The sequence below is a fragment of the Panthera onca genome, chromosome B1, assembly GCF_046562875.1.
Source record: "Panthera onca isolate mPanOnc1 chromosome B1, mPanOnc1 haplotype 2, whole genome shotgun sequence".
In the NCBI taxonomy this organism is placed as follows: Eukaryota; Metazoa; Chordata; class Mammalia; order Carnivora; family Felidae; genus Panthera; species Panthera onca.
Window position 1 is genome coordinate 165,299,729 of NC_138342.1, and position 20,344 is coordinate 165,320,072.

Consider the following 20,344-nt stretch of genomic DNA (forward strand, 5'->3'; position numbering starts at 1 on the left):
TGTGTGTTGGAGGGGAGGGATCCCAGTCCTTGGCTCTGGTCTAAGAGTGGGGCTGTTGCAGGGCTGGGCTACATTTACTCTCTTTAGTGGAGACCTGTGAAAAACCTAGAGAAAACCCAGTGCTTTTCCTCCTAGACCAGACCCATGACAGCTTGGTGCTTGTCAGGTAGGAGCCATTAATATGGCACGTGAGGCTTTGATTTGGGGCTTGAGGATTTGGTATGATGGGGACACATGGGGCTTGGGGAGGAGTGAGAGAGGATGTGCATCCAGGAGGGCTAGACAGTATATAACAAGGTTCAGGATGGGAAAACCTAGGTGAATACAGGGCACAACCAGTGGCTCAATTGGGAGGGTTTGGAGTGTGAAGGGGAGAGGTGGGAAGGTGGGAAAGTTGCCAAGAGCGCATACGGACTAAGGCGTTTGGACTTTATTCAGGTAACAGAGGTCACTGAAGACTTCGGTGAAGGGTGTGATGTGATCAAATCTCCATTTTTGGGAGATTCATCTTGTAATAGTGGATGGTGGACAGGAAGGCTTTCTATCAGAGACTATGGTAATGGTCTAAACAGTATTTATGGTAATGTGTAAAACAGCTGTGAAGCCAGTCAGATGTTTTGCCAGAGCTATAAGAATCTCAGGTCCTACAGAAAATAATTTCTCAAATAGAAGAGTGATTTAGGGATGACATATGATAAGAATTTTCATTAATGAATTGACAAAGCTTCTTTAAGATTAGTGTGTCTGTGGAGATTGGTTTGTGTGTGTATATTAGTTTGTTATGTTTGATATTGTCTTGAAGTTAAACACATGTACTCTGGAGCCAGACTGCCTGGATTTAACAATGATTTTTTTTAATGTTCTTTTTTAAATTTATTTTTTAGAGACAAAGAGAGACAGGGCGTGAGTGGGGCAGGGACCGAGAGAGGGAGACACAGAATCCGAAGCAGGCTCCAGGCTCTAGGCTCTGAGCTGTCAGCATAGAACCAGATGTGGGGCTCAAGCTCACGAACCATGAGATCATGACTTGAGCTGAAGTCAGATGCTTAACTGACTGAGCCACCCAGGTGCCTCCAGACTCCCTGGATTTAAAGCCCAGCCTCAGCATTTATAGCCGTGAAACCTTAGGTAAATTACCTAACCTTTCTGTGCCTCAGTACTTGCCACCTAGGATGCGCTTCATGAGGGTTAATGTCATTGTCATCATCATCCTTATCATTAGAATCATTCATTTTTGAGAGAGCAAGAACACACGTGCACTGGGGAGGGGCAGAGAGAGAGGGAGACAGAGGATCCGAAGCCCGCTCAGCGGTGCTGACAGCAGAGAGCCCAATAGCACCATTCATTTCTAACACAGAGATTCATTTCTAACATTTCATTACTTCACAGAGATAGGATCTTTTCAGTGTCCTAAGTTTACCTGTTTAAGAATAGCATTTGGCTGAGAGTACAGACCCCTCTGCCACCACTGCATGATTTTAAACTCTAAAGGGCTTATTTTCTTAATAAGAAGACTGGAGGTAGAGTTGCTCTCACTGCCTTGGTGACTTAAGGATGTCAGGGTAACTGAGATTCTCTTGGTCTCATTTCTTCATTGGCTCCAGAAGGCTGCTGCAGCTCCAGCCATGAAGTCTGTCAGACTAAAGGAAAAAGAATGAAGGGTAGAAGACCAAAAGGGTAACTGCCAGTTGAATAAGCTCTCTTTACAATTCTTTTCTAGAAACCCAGCCTAAGGACTTCCATTGATACCTTACTGGCCATCTCTGTCTTCCAGGGATGTGGAAAAAGTAATTTTCTCTGGGCATTTTGCCCCCCTCAAGAATACAGGTGTTCTGTTTCAAAGGAAAAAAAGAGAAGGATGGGTACTGCATGGGCACTAGCAGTCTTTGCCACAGTGGGAGGCACTGCAGGAAAGCTACCTCAAGGCCTTCAATGAATTTTGCCTATTTCTAAATTAGCAATTGGATTGCCTTCTCCCAGATTGACAGCTCCTGGTAGTATAATCATTGACATTTTTAGCGTGTATTCAGCTTTTGCCATTAGCAAATTTGTTCAAGAAAGAAAAGACGATTACAGAAAGATAAGGGAACATAAAATGTTTTAAACTCAATTGTCAGTATAGGTGTCGGGGTTGGGGGGGGGGGTCTTAGTTTATACCTAAAGATACATTCTGTGTATCACATAATAGATACTCCCTGAGGTGAGGTGGTGAGGTGCCCAAGAATTTCCTTTTTTTAAAGATTAATACTTCATTCCAATGTATATACCACATTTTGTTTATCTACTCATTGTTGATGGACAGTTGGGTTGCTTCCAACTTTTGGCTATTACAAATAATGCTACTAAGGGGTGACTGGGTGGCTCAGTTGGTTAAGCGTCTGACTCTTGACTTGGGCTCAGGTCATGATCTCACGGTTCCCACGTGGGTTCGAGCCCTGCATTGGGCTCTGCACTGACAGTGCCAAGCCTGCTTGGGATTCTGTCTCCCTCTCTCTCTGCCCCTCCCCCGCTTGCTCTATCTCTCTCTCAAAATAAATAAAAGTAAACTTAAAAAAACCCCAAATAATGCTACTGTGAATGTGAGCATACAAATATTTCTTTGAGACTGTGCTCTCAATTCTTTTGGGTATATATCTAAAAGTGGAATTACTGGATCATTTTAAAACTATCATTATTATTATTATTATTATTATTATTATTATTATTTTTAAATAGACTCCACACCCAACGTGGGGCTTGAACCCACAACCCCGAGATTGAGAGTCACATGCTCTACTGACTGAGCCAGCCAGGCACTCTGCATATGATAATTTTTAAACAGTTGTTTGAGGAACAGCCATGCCATTTTCCACAGCAGCTGCATCATTTTACATTCCCAGAAGCAATGCACAAAAATTCCAGTTTCTCCATATCCTCGCCAACGTGTATTGTTTCTTGGTTTTTGTTTGTTTTCTGTTTTTTTTGGATAGTAGCCATCCTAATAGGTGTGAGGTACTTAAGTTTTAAATCAGTACCAAGAGTGCCTCCAGACTGACCTCTTCCGGAATCACTGCTCCTTTGCCCTTCCTTGTTCCTCTTTGGGCAAGTTACTTAGCCTGTGAACCTGTTTCATTTTCTGTACAATGTAAATGTCTCTATGGAAGGGTTGTATGGATGTTGTTGAGATTATGCCCTATGCTGTGTGCCCATTCCAGTATTTTTATTGCCCTGGAAAAGCTAAAAGCATTAACAAAAGTACATGTTTATTAATATTCCCATTGTACCTAGCTGTAGTTTTTTTTCCTACATCCTAACCAAAAACGCAATGTTTCCAAAGTAGAGAGAGTATTGGTCTTCGAACCAGGAGGCGTGGAATTGAATTCCAGCTTTCCTACTTTTTAGTTGAGGGAACTAGGACAAATATCCGGGTCTTATTTTCTTTATTTGTGAGAAATGGCACGACAGTGGGCACCTCATGGGACTGCTCTTTTACAACTACCTCTTCCTACCTCCCCTCAACAGCTTACAGGTTTTTCCCCCCAACTTTATTGAATTTTATCAACATGTAACACGTGTGAGTTTAAGGTGTACAATGTGGTAATTTGACACACATATCTACTGCAAAATGATTACCACGATAAGGTTGGCTAACACCTCCATCCCCTGAGATACTTTTTACATGTGTGGTCATAACATTTAAGATCTACTTTCATAACAACTTTCAAGTATATAATACAGCATTGTTTTTAATGTTTATTTAGTTTTGAGGGAGAGAGAGAGAGAGAGAGAGAGAGGAGAGAGAGAGAGAGAATGTGCATGGTAGAGGGGCTGAGAGTGAGGGAGACAGAGGATCTGAGGCGGGCGCTGCGCTGACAACAGAGAGCCAGCCCAATGGGGCTTGAACTCACAAACTGTGAGATCATGACCTGAGCCAAAGGTGGATGCTTAACCAACTGAGCCACCCAGGTGCCCCCATAATACAGTATGCTGCACATTAGATCCCCGGAATTTATTCACTGTGTGGCTGGGAATTTGTCCTCTTTGAGCAATGTCTCCCTGTTGCACGTACCCTCTAGCCTAGGAAACACCATTCTACTCTCTGTCCCTGTGAATTTATCTCTTTTAGATTCCACATGTGAGAATGTCAGGTATTTGTCTTTCTCTGTCTGGCTTATCTCATTTTAGCAGAGGGCCCTCAAGGTCCATCCGTGTTGTCACAAATGGCAGGATTTCCTTCTTTTTTAATGGCTGAATGATATATTCCATTGTATTTATGTACCATGCCTTCACTATCGTTCATCTGTCGATGGTCACTTTCTGTGTCTTGGCTACTGTAAGTAATGCTTCAGTGAACCTGGAGGGGCAGGTATCTCTTTGAGATAGTGTTCTCATTTCCTTGGGATATAGTCAGTCACAAGTGGGATTCTAAGAGCCTAAATTTTGCTACCACCTTATAACTTCCCAGTCACTATTCACCTGTTGAAGTTCAAGCTTTCCTGCAAGCTGCTCTGACCCTTCTCACTGTGAATCTGATTGTCAGGTCAGAGATGTGCTGGCCTCCATCTTCCTCGAATTTTTTTTTTTTTTTTTGCCAGATCTGACATCCATACTTGACTACTTCATTCTTGACCTTCCTTTTTGGTTCCTGGGACACCACTTACCTTTGATTTTCCTTTCCCTTTAGATAGTTCTTTCTCAGGGCACCTGGGTGGCTCAGTCTGTTATGCGTCTGACTCTTGGTCTCGGTTCAGGTCATGATATTGTGAGATCTTGTGAGTCTGAGCCCTGCATCGGGCTCTGTGCTGTCAGTGCAGAGCCTGCTTGGGATTCTCTCTCTCTCCTCTCTCTCCCTGCCTCTCCCCTGCTTATACCTTCTTTCTGTCAAAATATATAAATAAACTTAAAAAAATTTAGATAGTTCTCTCTCAATATCCTATTTCTCTCTTTTGAGTTCTCTTTAGTCTCTCCAGGTGGGGTGTCACCCTTCACATATATTCTGATGACCCTTGAATCTGTATTTCCAGACCTACTTTTCTGAACTCCAGACTCCAGGTTACAGCTCCCTCCTGAGCTCCTTAAAGTCAGCACATCCCAAAGTGAGCTCATTCCCCATTGCGCTACTCAGCCCCAGCAAGGTCCCCCAAACAGCTGGGCCCACCCTGTGGTGCTGGCTGGTGCTGGGTTCCCAGGAGCTCCGGTGCCCCTCCCTCTCTGATGCCACACCCCTCACCCCCCGCTGCCCTTGGCTCAGTCTCCACATTTTCCTGACCATCACTCTTGCTCTTCCTTCCGTTCCACTTCTGCCCTGCCCTGGTACTTGATGCCTAGCTGTCTTGCAGGGAGATGGCCCGACCTCCCCCAGGACTGATCTGGTTCACCATTCTGTCTGGACACCCTCCCTGCCATTACTATTCCTCTGCCTGAACTCCTACCCGTTCACCTTATACCAAGACCAGAGATCTGGGTGTCATTCTGGACTCCTCCTCATTCCTCTCCCTTGGGACCCACAGCTGAGTGTCATTAAGACTGAAATTACTGCTTGGCTCCCAAGTGTTCCCTCCATGCCTTCACCACCAGTTTTCTTTTTGGGTCCATGATCATCTCTCCTTGTTGCTGTTGCTTCAGCCTCATGTTTACTTGCTTTGTCCCATTCTGCCCCCCCCCTCCTTTTTTTTAAATTAAAAAATTTTTTAAATGTTCATTTATTTTTGAGAGAGAGAGAGAGCGTGCAAGTTCGGGGGAGGAGTGCAGAGAGAGAGGGAGACACAGAATCTCAAGCAGGGCCAGGCTTGGAGCTGTCAGCACAGAGCTCGAAGTGGGGCTTGAACCCACGGACCTTGAGATCATGACCTGAGCCGAAGTCGGGTGCTCAACCGACTGAGCCACCCAGGCGCCCCTCTCTGTCCCCATCCTTGCCTCTTCCTGGCCATCCTCCACCCTGCTGTTAGATCCTACAATGCTGATGCTCTGAGCTGCTTAAAACTTGCACATCCCCTTGGTGTGGGATCAAGGACCAATTCCTATGAATGGCACACATGAGCCCTCTGTGATCTGTTCTCGCCATATTCATCTCCTGCCTCAACCCCCTGCACTTCTGAGCTACAGCAAACCACTCGGGATTGCTTCTCATATTTGTATTCATTTGCACACACTGCCTTCTGCTTGGAAGGCTCTCTCTACCTTGTCTTCCTGGGAAATTCCTACTCATCATTTAAGATTCAGCTCCATTATAGTCCTCTCTGTCATAATGAGAGCAGCTAACATTTGCATGTGCTTCCTGTGTGCCAGTCACTGCTCTAAATGGTCTACATGCACTTGTGGGGTTCTCACAACAACCCTCTTGTGGTACCTGTAGGGTAGGCACCATTATGATCATCTTCATTTTACAGTTGGGAAACAGAGGCAGAGAGAGGTTAAATGTCCTGTGCAAGTCACACAGCTAGCAAATGGGAGGCTGGGACCTGAAGACTTTGGGCTCTTAACCCTGGAGCAGCCCTGGCTATGTTAGGCAGAGGCGGCCACTCCCTCCTTGTGCTAGCCGGCCCTCGCCTGACCCAAATACATCCCTGTTGTGGCATTTAGTATACTCTCTTCCAGTACACAATGAGCCCCTTGGGGGTAGCATGCTTAGATCCTGGTGTGGGGACCCTGACTTGCCCATTTAGATACCCTCATTGCCTAGTGGTACATACTCATCAGAATTCTTTTGAAGAATAACTGAAGGAATATACTGAATATTAGTTGAATGCATGATCAGTGAAAACCTTTGTAAGGTGGAAAACAAGGATTGGCCAGTTTGGGGCAAATCTGGCTTCTTGCCTGATTTTGCACTGCCCACAAGCTAAGAGTGGTTTTAATAGATAACATATTTGCGATAGATCTGATGAGAGGGAACACTAATTCTAAACCTCAATTAAGTGAAATGTTATCCTTCTCAAAAGAATCCTGTTTTTCTTCGTTTGATCTATGTTATTTTCAATTGCTGTTACTATCTTTTGAATTTTGTCAATAACAAATTTGAGGAAATGTGTGTGTTCTCTTATTATGTAAGTAAGTACCTGCAGAGTATCCTCAGTTGTGCCCCTCGGATCACAAACCCTAAAATATTTACTCTTCGGCCTTTTTCTAGAAGAGTTTAACCCCTGCTCAAAGTGCTATTTAAATAACAGTAACACTATTATCGTTATATTATGACAGGGGGATTAAAAAATGTAAAATGTTTGGGGCACCTGAGTGGCTTAGTGGGTTAAACGTCTGACTTCAGTTCAGACCATGATCTCATGGTTAGTGGGTTTGAGCTCTGCATCTGACTCACTGCTGTCAGAGCAGAGTCTGCTTTGGATCCTCTGTCCCCTCCCCCCCCCCCCACCCCTCCCCTCCTCATGCTGTCTCTCAAAATTAAATAAATAAACTTTAAAAAATTTTTGAAGAAAAAAGTAAAATGTTCTGGGTGAACTTGTCTGATTATATGGGATAAAGCTTGTGAAGCCTTGGGCAGTAAGGGCTAAACAAATGTTATTTTTCTCTTTTCCATTCCTAGACCTAATTTAGGGTAATATGTAGTTAGTTGGTATGAGGGGAGGTGACTTAAAAAATATGATGCACAGTATCTTGCTTCACTGGGTTATCCTACTCAGTGGTGTCTAGGGCAGAATGTGTAAAATTTAAGTTGGAGACAATCTTTTTGACACAGTTAGGGCCCGAAATTCCTGATGACAATGACCTGGACTGTAGGACATCTAATTATTTATGATGCCTTGGAGAAAGGCAAAACTCAGCAGGAGCCATAAACAATCTTTCTACACATTTTTTTAAAAGACTACTTATAGGCTTATGTCTACATATATATTTTTTGCTACTGGTCTTAGATCTTTAAAGTCTTTAAAAATTTATATTCAGAGTGTTTCTCTGTTCATTTTTCATTTTATTAAGAAGAAACTATAAATAAAACTTAATGCCATCGTTTTTCATTAGTCCTAATGGCTTTGTGACAGGATGAAAGCTGACGTACAGTAACGTTTGATTTTTTTTCTTCCTCAAATGCTGTCGGGCTAGATCATTTAGAAATATTGCAAAATATTCGGTATTGAAGGAGAAAGCTTTTGACTCCAAATTAAAAAAACAACAACAACAAAACAAGACATATGCATTACATTATAGGAAACCTTCCTAACTTTTGGAAGCTCTTCTAAATCACATGTATTCCTTTGTCTTCACATTGTTGTTTCCTTTATTTTCACAATCTCTGCCCCAACCTGAAATGCCAGTGTTTTTATTTCATCATGCTTCAAATTTACCTTGAATTAAAATCTGATTTCTTAGGTTCTTATTCTGGAGCCAATTGTACAGTTATTTTAACAGGAGGATTTTAGGCCTGTATGGATCCAACCACATTGTTTACAAGGAAGAGAGTGAGGAGAGAGATTATGACAGACATTCATGGTCATATGACTAGGTAGTGGTAGAGCAAAGACAGCCCAGATGAGACCCATGTGCTACAATTTTCTAGCTGAGTTTTTTCCCCCTTTTGTAAGTTTTCAGGGATGAAATCATCCAGAAACTTGAGTGGGAAGAAATAACCAAAGTCCAAGTTCTTATTTTTAAAATTAAGTTATGATGATTTAAATTATTTCCAATTCTGTAGACATTTAAAATTGAGTCAGTGGTTTTAGAAAAATAATAACAATGTAATGGATTTCATGTCAGTGTAACTATAGATAGATTTTCTCGGGACTTGACATCATTGTTCATAGTGTTAAGAGATGCTGAAGTACTAAGCCCTTGGCATCTAAATTCAAAGCAAGATGAGAGATGTGTGTGAGCTGGTGGGGTCTCAGCCTTGGTCTCCCAGACTCACCAGGTGGGAGGCGCTGGGGCTGTTTTGCAGACGTGGCTCTTCTGTGTGTCATCTTTGCTGCACAGACTCTTGGAGACCTTGTACATTTGTGCAGTGGCTCGTTTTAGAAAATAACCTGTAATTCTGTGCCTGTGTCTTCTGTTTTATTAATGGGTTTTTTTTTCCTTCAGACAGCTGCCTGCATTGGCCTAAGGGCCAAGTGGGAAGAGCTGAGTAACTGTAGAAGGGCTCAGAAGCACACATAGTCATCACTTCAAGTGTTTTCCTTAACATTTAAGGAAACCCATGCTCTTTCCCTTTCCAGAAGGTCTCATGGACACTAACTGAATATTCTCAAAGGCTGGAGTGCAGTATGCAACACGTATATGTACGTGCCTGTCCGCCTGAGAAAGCTGTCATGTTCACCAGTCCTGGCTGCAGTCCCAGGTCAACGCCACTGTGATCTTCATTGTGTACAGTGGTCTCTGTTTTGTTTTTTTAACTTTTTATCTTTCTGAAAAATTAATTATGAGAGTTGTGCTTTCTAAGGTTTGCCATTAAGGATAATTCAGTGATTCCATTTGGAACACAAGACCCGAAATGGGGGCAGATCTCTCTACAAAATGGGAAGCATCAAGATAGGTGTTAATACTGTACTTACTGCATGTTTATGGGTAGTTGCCAAAAGCATACTCATTTTCTGGAACACTGTGTTCTGACTCTAGTTTGTACATCTGTTGTATCTTTCCAGCCAAAAGGAAGTGGAAAGTTGTGAAAATATCAGGCGAGTTTGGGGCCACTTAGTTATTTCAAGTCACAAGTTTCCTTTCACCTGATTAACCTACTCCCTTAATGGTATACGATTGCTCCTGGAAAAAAATTAAAATGTATATTTATTGAGAACCTCAGTGTGTGTGTTAACTTTGTTACTGAGTGTAAGGAAGAACAGGTGGCAAATGTCAGTACAGACTGGTTGCCCCTGCGAGAGCTGGGGTTAGATGGGTGTGAAGTCTGGGTGATTGGGACTGGGGCTAGTGCCCAGGCAGTTGGGTGGACTGGTATCAAAACTGGTTGATTACACACAGGTAAGAACTAAAGACCTATATGCGAATGAATGGGGACTTCCCATGGAAAAAGGTGGTCCCAAAGAAAGTCTTGGGTAGGGAGTGGAGTCAGTTGGGCAGAAATCAGGTAAGGTGTGATCAAGCCTGAAGCTGTGACAGGAGGCTGCATTAGTCATGACCCACTCAGTCAAACAGAAGCCTTTTAATGCCAGGACTTAGTTATAAAAGTCTTTGGAAGACCGGAAAGCCAAGTAGGGGATGATGAGGTCACACAGAGATTAGCAGTAGCAGGAAATCACTACCACCCCTGAGGCTGGTAGAACAAAGAGAGGGGAGTTATTGTTATCAGAGGCCAAGAGCCAAATCTATATGGAGGCTCCCAGAAGCAGCGACCATAGAGGGAAGGCCTGTCTGGTGGGAGCTAGAACCATGGAGAAGACAAAGCTGCTGCTGGAGATACCATCCAGAGCAGAGAGAGGAAAGGGAAGAAGCACTCTGGCTTCTTCCTCTCTCCCATCCTCCAGTCTTCTCTGGAGCCAGTCGGCAAGTGAACATGGGAAAGATAGTTTGCAGGGGAAGGGCGGGGAGTGGATCAAATTACAAATAGACAAATGACCTTGTGTGGATGAGAGCCTAGGGCAGCGTTGGAGGGAGAGTCACTATTGGCAAGTTTTGAGCTGACAGGAGACCAGAGCCTGAAAGCTTCCATTGGAGCAGCAGAACAAGCCTTCCACAAAGAGTCAGAGAGCCCAGTGTGTCAGACCCATCTGATCTTCCCAGGCTTGTGCCTGAGAGTCTTGTGTGAGGCAAGCGTGTATCTGTCCTCTCTGACCCAATGCAAGCTCAGCCAGATTTGGGAGAGGTGGGGCCTTTTCAGGAAGCAGGCTTTCTCTTTGTTGGATTCCTAAGGCCACGTGGGGGCTCAGCAGCTGGACTTTGACCAGGGATCCCTAAAACCTATCTTTTTTAAGTGGCTGAAGGTGTCTGGATGAGTGATGAAGAATCATGTCCATGAGTACTAAAAGAAGGAAAAGTTCTGTGTAAAAAGGTCCTCTCAGGCCTTTGTGTCCCGGATGGCCTCAGAGGCAACACTTTTCTGAGATAGCCATATAAATTCTCAGCCATGAATTTGGGCATCTTCTGGTCTCTGTCCCCCTTCCAGTCACTCTGTGTAGACAATTGCCATTTAATCATTCTCTTCATCATTATCAGCATCTCCAGTGTCTCCATCACAGACATCAAACTTGCTGGAGGTAGGACAGTGTTACCTGCATCGCAGAGAAGGGATGGGTTCAGCTATTTGTAGCAATGGTTCATTATCACTTATTGAACTAAGAATATACACCAGGTGCCATGCAAAGTGCTTTACGACCAGTTGGTTGGTGGTGCTCAGACTTCAGTGTGACTCAGAATCACCAACAGGACTTGTTAAAATACAGGTAGCTTCCCCTCTTGACGACTTTCCATCTGCTTCTGGTACAGCAGGTCTAGTGTGGTCCCTGAGGATGTGCATTTCTCACTAGTTTCCAGACGGTGCTGATGCTGTTCACCCCAGGACACACTTAGAGAACCACTGCATCAGTGCCGTGCCTCTTCACAAAGATATGGGCAGGTCTTGTACTCTCTGTCCTGCAGCCGAGTTCAAGGCTACATGGCTGGGAAGCAGTTTAGGGAGGTCATTGTTTGGGTCAGCTGTTGGTGTCTCCACTAAGCCTAATGACGCAGGCCTGGCCCATCATTAGGGCTTTGATGCAGCAAGCCTGGATGGCTGCCACCCTCAGTGAAATTTGTAATTTGGTCTTATAACCCTTATGGATTTCTTTCTTAAATTTTATTCTGTGGTGAAAGTGAATTAGCAGGTTACATTAAAAAAAAAAAAAGTGACCTGGTTTGGGTTGGTTAGTGGACTTTTACCTTTTGGTACAAAATGCCCCTGCTACCTGAGGCTGGTGGCTTGTCCGAGGCAGTGAGACCTAGAGGCCCCATGCTGTGGCATTCAGGTGGGATCCTGTGCACGCTCAGCTGTCCTCTGTCTGGGACTTCCCAGGTGCCTGGGGGGACACCTGGACTCACCGCCTGCAGTGTGGGGCATTTGCCACCATGCTCAAATGTCTTTCCCTCACCTCAACGATGTGTGTGGCCTGTTGTCCACCATTTTGTTTCACAGTAAACCAAGGATCTTTTTAATAAACCCAGTCTCCTGCATTGATGAATATGGTGGTCATCCCATGACTTTCACAGAGTGGTTAGCTCATACATTTCACCAGCAAACTCTACCTAACTTCTCAAGTCACCACTGAACAAAGCAGGCCATGGGAAGGCCTAAGGCTTGAAGGATAAAAAGGGTGAGATAGTGAGCATAACACACCACTTCCTTTCCTACTGGATTTGAATAACATATTAATTATTAATTCAGAGTATCTTTATTGTTCCATCTGCAAACTGCAAATGTGAATTCCAGCCATGTATTTTTAAACAGCTCTATTATGATCAAACAAATTTGAATATCTCATGCAGTTTATTACAAGTGGGCTTTGCTTAGAAGGAAAAAGCTGTTTTATATATGGTTTCTGTTTTTTCATTTTGGCAAACTGTAGCCAAATTCCAAGTTAGGAGAAATGTGAGCTGTTTACTATTTAATAGTTTCATATATCATACTTGCAGTAGCTTCTGTCATGTTTCCTTTGCGGAAATAGTGAGTTAAGACCCACAGTAGGGAAATCTATGTCCTGGGACCTGGACTAGATTGGAAGAATTGATGAATTTATAGGAATGTGGATAACTAATATGGATAATAAAGACTTAAAAACAGCTTTACTTAGCTCTAAATGCAGTTAATGCTGCCTTCTGGAAAGAAAGGATGTAAAATTACATTTTCTGTAAGAGATGTAGATTTCTTTAGAAATCGATTCCAAAAGTATTCATGTATTAATTGCCCAATCAATATTAAGCAATCTATTAGACAATAACTACTTGCCACCTTTATTTTGAAACACAGTTTTATTCAGATTCTGGTAAATTTGCACCTGCAGTTTTCTAGTTATCTCTAAAATATAGTATTGTGTTTTGTATAATGGGTTTAATACATAGAATTATGTAGAATTTTTAAGGCGAAGCCAGAGTCTTCTGTAATCCTGCATATCAGTTATTTATTGCTGCATAGCAAACCCTTCCACAAAACATAGTGGCTGAAAACAAACACAGTCATTTATTGAGTCCACAAATAGGCACTTTGGGCAGAGCTTGGCGTGGAAAGCTTGCACATCGTGCACATCAGCTGGGGCAGTCCAAAGGCAGCGGGCAGTTGGGGAATGTGGGGGTGAGGTGGGGAGGGGCTACAGAATCCTCTTCCAAGACAGCCATTAACCTGGCTGGCGAGTTGGTGCTAGCTGTAGACTGGGATCCTGCTTAGCTGGGGCAGAGGGCCTGGGGCCTTGGTTCCTCTTCCTGTAACCACGGTAGAAACACCCAGGCTGGGTTCTAAAAATGATCATCCTGAGAGAGCCAGGTAGAAAGTGGTGTAGTCTTCTGACAGCTTTGGGAGTTTCATGGTATTCTGCTCTGTTCTACTGGTCAGTCCAGGTTGAAGGGGAGGGGATCCTAGGCACTGCCTGTTGGATGGGTGGAGTGCCAAAGAGTTTGACAACATATATTAAAGCTGTCACACCCTGATAGACATTTAACTGTGACTTCTCAATGAAACATCTTGATCACTTGTTGCTAGGGTGAGGATGCACTGTTCTCATAATTACGTGGCCTGATTGGAATCCATCTTGGCCCATCACGTATGCACTCAACAGTGCTCATCAGGTCTGCACTGTGGTGGACCCAAGTTTTGTTGGAGTAGCGGGGATGCAAGTCGGAATGCAGTACCACTGGAACAATTGGGGATGAGCAATAACGTGAGGGTGATAGGGGGCAACAGAACTTTTCTTCTTTTCTATTTTTTCTTTTATCAAGGATGGAAAAATTTGTAGGGTGAAGGGAAGGGAAGGAGCCAATACAGAGTATAGGTGGTATTGTTCCCATGTACCTATGTGACTTAATTTCCCTTCCAGATTTTCTTAAGTGCAGAGATCCTGGCACAGTGCCATATACAATAGACACTTAATAAACATTTGCTATAGAACAAAGGAATTTCACTTGTAGAAAAACATTGTTTATGGGATTATTCACCACCTGGGGTGACCTCTTTCCTTCCCCTTTAGGGTGTGGCCCTTTGCTTGACATTTTGTTTCACAATAGGTCATGCAGACTTTTTTTTTTTTTTTTAAGAGTGAGAATGTGTGAGTGGAGGAGGGGCAGAAGGAAAAGGAATCTTTTTTTTTCTGTTTATTTAGTTAGAGAGCGATCACGCACACATGTAAGTGGGAGTGGGCAAACAGAGAGAGGGAGAGAGAGAATCTCAAACAGGCTCCATGCCCAGTGCAGAGCCTGACTGGGGACTCAATTTCAGGATCTCGAGATTACCACCTGAGCCTAAATCAAGAGTTGGTTGCTTAACCAACTGAGCTACCCAGGTGCCCCGACCATGGAGATTTAAATAGAAGTCAGTCTCCCACACTGATGGGTGTTGTGGCCATCCCAGTGACCTCCACTAGAACTCATAACTATATCTTCTCCTCACCCCAACCTAAAAGACCTCACTAACAGACTCTACCTATTTTCACAAATCACCCATTTAAGCACCACCCCCCCCACACTGATGACCCCTGGGTCAAGATTGGACCTAGTCACAGAGTTGTTTTCTCTCAGCATGTCACCTGGTTATATGGTGTATGAACCTACTTCAGAGAGATGTTGTAAGGTCTCGTGATTGACTACGTTTGTAAAAGCACTTTTTTAAACTGTAAAAATAACTTTAGAGCACTATACAGATATAATAAACTGACTATTTGTAGTCCTGTAGGCCAGTATGAGTGTTTATATTTTATTAGAAACCTGATTTTTTCTCTATGGGTCATATAGTATTTGCTTCAGTCACTTTTCCATTTTTTTGACTTATGTAAGAAGTTGGCTGGGAAGTGTCAGTGATTGAAAAATTGCAACGATTTTTTGCTTCATGATCTACAGTTGTAATAGACACAGTAATAACAGTACTGTCTGTAGGCTTTTTCTTTCTAAGGAGTAAAAACTACTGACTACTGTAAATAATGGGAAAGTGGCATTTTGCCTCTGGAATCACATGTCTTCAGAAGCTACATTTTCTCTGACACATGAGAAATGGTTGAGGACATTTTTGGAATTATTCATATTAGTGTGGTAATGATCCAAGGCATACAACATGGAGAGAATAGTACAATTGAATTTATAATTTGTGCTAATTAACAGCTATATGAAAAGAATTTCAGCTTTAATTTCATTTTTTAATAATTTGCACATCTCTAGAGCACTGTACATTTGCTTATTGTTGTGACATGCACATAAAGAACATTTTTTTAGTAAGGCATCCCTTCCAGAGCAACTACACTCTTTTCTAAACTAAAATTTCTTTCTTTTTTAAAATTAATTTTATTTTTTGTTTTTTAAAATTTACATCCAAACTAGCATATAGTGAAACAATGATTTTAGGAGTAGATTCCTTAATGCCCCTTACCCATTTAGCTCCTCTCTCCTCCCACAATCCCTCCAGTAACCCTCAGTTTGTTCTTCATATTTATGAGTCTCTTCTGTTTTGTCCCTTTCCTGTTTTTATATTAGTTTTGTTTCCTTTCCCTTATGTTCATCTGTTTTTGTCTCTTAAAGTCCCCATATGAGTGAAGTTATATGATTTTTGTCTTTCTCTGACTGACTAATTTCACTTAGCATAATACCCTCCAGTTTCATCCATGTAGTTGCAAATGGCAAGATTTCATTCTTTTTGATTGCCAAGTAATACTCCATTGTATATATATATACCACATCTTCTTTATCCATTCATCCATAGATGGACATTTGGGCTCTTTCCATACTTTGGCTATTGTTGACAATGCTGCTATAAACATTGTGGTGCATGTGTCCCTTCGAAACAGCATACCTGTATCCATTGGATAACTGCCTAGTAGTGCAATTGCTGGGTTGTAGGGTAGTTCTATTTTTAGTTTTTTGAGGAACCTCCATACTGTTTTCCAGAGTGGCTGCACTAGCTTGCATTCCCCACCAACAATGCAAACGAGATCCTCTTTCTCTGCATCCTCGCCAACATCTGTTGCTGCCTGAGTTGTTAATGTTAGCCATTCTGACAGGTGTATGGTGGTATCTCATTGTGGTTTTGATTTGTATTTCCCTGATGATGAATGATATTGAGCATTTTTTCATGTGTTGGTTGGCCATCTGGATGTCTCTTTTGGAGAAGTGTCTATTCATGTCTTTTGCCCATTTCTTCACTGGATTCTTTGTTTTTTGGGTGTTGAGTTTGATAAGGTCTTTATAGATATTGGATACTAACCCTTTATCTGATATGTCATTTGTAAATATCTTCTCCCATTCTGTCGGTTGCCTTTTAGTTTTGCTGATTGTTTCCTTTGCTGTGCACACTTTTTATTTTGATGGGGTCCCAGTAGTTCATTTTTGCTTTTGTTTCCCTTGCCTCCAGAGAGACACATGTTGAGTAAGAAGTTGCTGCTGGCAAGATCAGAGAGGTTTTTGCCTGCTTTCTCCTCGAGGATTTTGATGGCTTCCTGTCTTACATTGAGGTCTTTCATCCCTTTTGAGTTTATTTTTGTGTATGGTGTAAGAAAGTGGTCCAGGTTCATTCTTCTGCATGTTGCTGTCCAGTTTTCCCAGCACCACTTGCTGAAGAGACTGTCTTTATTCCATTGGATATTCTTTCCTGCTTTGTCAAAGATTAGGGGTCTTTTCTGGTTCCATACAAATTTTAGAATGATTTGTTCTGCTCTTGAAGAATGCTGGTGTTACTTTGATAGGGATTGCATTGAATATGTAGATTGCTTTGGATAGTATCGACATTTTAACAATATTTGTTCTTCCTATCCAGGAAAAATGGAATCTTTTTCCATTTTTTTGTGGCTTCTTCAATTTCTTTCATAAGCTTTCTATAGTTTTCAGTATATAGATTTTTCACCTCTTTGTTAGATTTATTCCTAGGTATTTTATGGTTTTTTGTGCAACTGTAAATGGGATCGATTCCTTGATTTCTCTTTCTGTTGCTTCATTGTTGGTGTATAGGAATGCAATCGATTGTTGTGTATTGATTTTATATCCTGCAACTTTGCTGAATTCATGAATCAGTTCTGGCAGTTTTTTGGTGGAATCTTTAGGGTTTTCCATATAGAGTATCATGTCATCTGCGAAGAGTGAAAGTTTGACCTCCTCCTGGCTGACTTGGATGCCTTTTATTTCTTTGTGTTGTCTGATTGCAGAGGCTAAGACTTCCAATACTATGTTGAATAACAGTGACGAGAGTGTAAACTAAAATTTCTAATGAGGACAGAGGATGAGACACGAGTATGTTTATCTGCTAAGTTTTTCTGCTCAGTAGAGGAAACATGTGGGTTTTAATGGATGCGTAAATGTTTTGCTGAGGAATTTGTTGTTTAGGATGCCAACTGCAGAAAAACTCATTGGTGGTTTTGAGGCCTTGGTGATGTCTACTTCATTCTGGTAGAGCAAAAGTCACAAATACCGCACTGTGCAAATTTTTGTAGTTCTTAATGAAAACAGAGGACCGGATACCACGAATATATCCAAACTGCAGTAATAAACACTATTTAAATAATAGAGATGGCATTTGAAAAAACATATCTTTGGTATTTGCATTTCTTAGGGCGTGTGCTTCTGTGTTGTATTTGATTTTGTCTCCAACAGAAATTTCTGTGCCACCTGTGAGAGGTAGACACGTGTGACCAACTTGGACATGGAGTCAGAGAAGACGGAGAGGGCAGTGGCCACGGGCCCTGTCTCTAATCCTGCAGCCACGATGGCTGCAGTCCTATTATTCCCCCAGGGAGGCTGCTAGTTTGATGCTGAGTCTCTCTGGGGTTGCTGCTTTCCCCAGTGCACTTGCTCTGGCCAGATTCCTCCTTTTGTCCTGCCTGGTGGTGAGGGAGAGGCGGTGAGAAACTCATCTGTGGAGGAGCTTGACTTTTATGTGGCCAGTATTTCCACATTTAGGACATTCCAGAGAGCACGTTTGTTTTGGTTTTCGCTGTCATTTCCATTTTGGGGACTCCCTTTCTGTGTGTAGGGTAGGTGGGAGGCAGGCATTGGCTCTGGCTGGGCATAGGCACGCCTCCTAGAACAGCCAACTGGACACTCCTCCCTGGGACTTTGAATCCCAGGAGAGGAGCGCTGAGAGGAAAGACGATAGATCTGTCTGTGGCAGACACCCCATGCTCCCGTGGGCTGCCTCTACCCTCCCGAGTGCTCCACCTGTGGGTAAAGTGAGACTGAGCTTTTTCTGGTTTTCTAATTCTGTCCTGAGCTGGCAAGTGTTCATCTCATCCCTGCTATCAGGAGGCTTGGCTGGCCTGGAGACCCCCCAGGTTTCCCCTGTGTTGCCATTTGTTTCACACTCTCTTTTTGGCCCTCTGTCTCCTCCCTCTGGAGGGAGAATGAGGCAGAGCACTGATGTTCCCCAGTCTCCATTAGCCAAGGCTGGTTTGCCAGAAGAAAGGAGCTAGTCTGCTTGCCTTTGCTGTGTGTGGCTAAAGGTAGTCCTCACGGTACTTTCTGCCTCTGTGGGTCATCGCATGGTTCACTGAAGTGAGTACGTACCTCATTATTTTGATGACTGAGTGTAGGTAGATGCTATTATCCAAGCTGTGCAGGTGATCTGACAGCCCCAGTGAAGTTAGGCCATTTGCCCAAGGCATTGCCCGTGGTGGCTGCAGTCCTGTTGTTTCCCCAGGGAGGCTGCTAGTTTGATGCTGAGTCTCTCTGGGGTTGCTGCCTTCCCCAGTGCACTTGCGCTGGCCAGACGCCTCTGTCCTAAGGCCGTATGGCTGGCCATTAACTAGCAGATCTAGAACTGTAGCCCAGGCCTCCTACTCCCCAGCCTCCTATTCCTATACATTCTGATACATAGCCTGGTAATGAAACTTCCTCCCTTGAAATGCCACACCTACCAGATCCAGAAAATCTCAGCATTTGAGGAAGAACAGTTCTGGCTGGTGTCAGGGGCCACAAACAGTCCTGCTTGGAGTTCCCCTGGACGTGTGGCTCATGCTTGGTCTCGTAACCCGGAAAGATCAAGGGCTACTAGGCTGAACACCCACCGTCTGTCTTCTCTATTTGAGACCATTGCAGGCCCTCCACGCTGCAATGGGGATGGTCAAGGAGTGGCCAGTACGTGTGGGGGCGGGCAGGAGGGAAGGTCCTTCCATCAGCAGCTTGCTCACGTGACAGCATGACAGGTCAGCTCCCAAGACTGGGTAGGTTACTTTGAAACTGCTCTTTTTACACAGCCACAGTATACTAATTTAACTAGTTAATACTAATTAGGCTCATCCCCAAATAGCTTTTTATTTTCCATTTTTTCTCAAGTGTGTGTGCTTATTGCTGAGAGATTAGAAAGCACAAATAAAAAGAAGTAAAGGAAAAATTAAAAATACAAACAAATAGAAGAAATAAAGGAGAAAATCCTCTGATTTTCTTGCCACCCAGAAATAACCATCTTAATATACATTTTTCCAAACCTTCTTCCTGTTAAATTTTTATTACCACGTATTAGGTACTCCGTTGTTACCATTTTCACATACCTGATCTCAAATCTTCCCAACATGCAGCTTTTTAACAGTGACTATAAGCATCCATGTTGTAGATGCATAGTTATTTGGTGAATGCGTATTGAGCACCTCAATAAGTGTGTTCATGGTGCAGCAAGGAGGCTTGTGGAAAATGCGTGAGTGCTTGCTATAGTACAAAGTGTGGAAGCAAGGATAGATTCAGATTTTGTGGGGCCTTATGCTTAGGCCATTTGGGTTTCTTTTAAGAAAAAGAATATAGGGGGCACCTGCATAGCTCAGGGTTAAGCTGGGCTTAACCTGACCTGGGCTCAGGTCATGATCTTGCGGTTTGTAAGTTCAAGCCCAGGGTCAGGCTCTGCACTGACAGCATGGAGCCTCCTTGGGATTCTTTCCCTCCCTCTCTCTCTGCCCCTCCCCTGCTCAAGCTCTCTCTCTCTCTCTCTCTCTCTCTCAAAATAAATAAATAAACTTAAAAACAAAGAATATAAATTTTGAATACAGGATTAGATACAAAAGTGAATATTTACTTAGAACGAGAAAAACAATAATAACAAGTCACTGAAGTTTTGGAGATTCAGGACCCTTTTTTCCTTCTGAGCTCTCTTTCGGCACTTGATCAAAAAAGCGTACCTAAAAAGCCTTCCTCATTGGAAGCCAGGAACCTGGCTCTTCCTGCGCCCAGCACACTCTACCTGCCAGGGGCCTGCTGCTTAAGGTTCATTGGCTTCCCAGGCCAAGTGGGAGACCCTGGATCTGGGGGAGGTTTGGAGAGGGGAGGA

The 20,344-nt window shown here is 43.1% G+C and overlaps 1 protein-coding gene and 1 non-coding gene across 14 annotated transcripts in view; one reads left to right on the plus strand and one right to left on the minus strand.

Moving 5' to 3' along the window:
• CSGALNACT1 (chondroitin sulfate N-acetylgalactosaminyltransferase 1) overlaps positions 1–20,344 on the plus strand; it is a 341,791-nt gene that overhangs the window by 54,284 nt on the left and 267,163 nt on the right. For 6 of the 13 annotated variants that reach the window (XM_078445489.2, XM_078445492.2, XM_060653390.2 and 3 more), the window contains exon 2: positions 1,721–1,787. The exons of 5 other annotated variants lie outside the window; for them this stretch is intronic. The gene's annotated coding sequence lies outside the window, so the exon portion shown is untranslated. Of the gene's footprint in view, positions 1–56; positions 167–1,720; positions 1,788–20,344 lie in introns of those variants that run through there. 2 more of the 13 variants (XM_060653378.2, XM_060653382.2) reach the window with 1 other exon arrangement.
• TRNAE-CUC (transfer RNA glutamic acid (anticodon CUC)) lies at positions 2,722–2,794 on the minus strand. Its single transcript has one exon. It is a non-coding gene; the product is annotated as a tRNA-Glu (tRNA).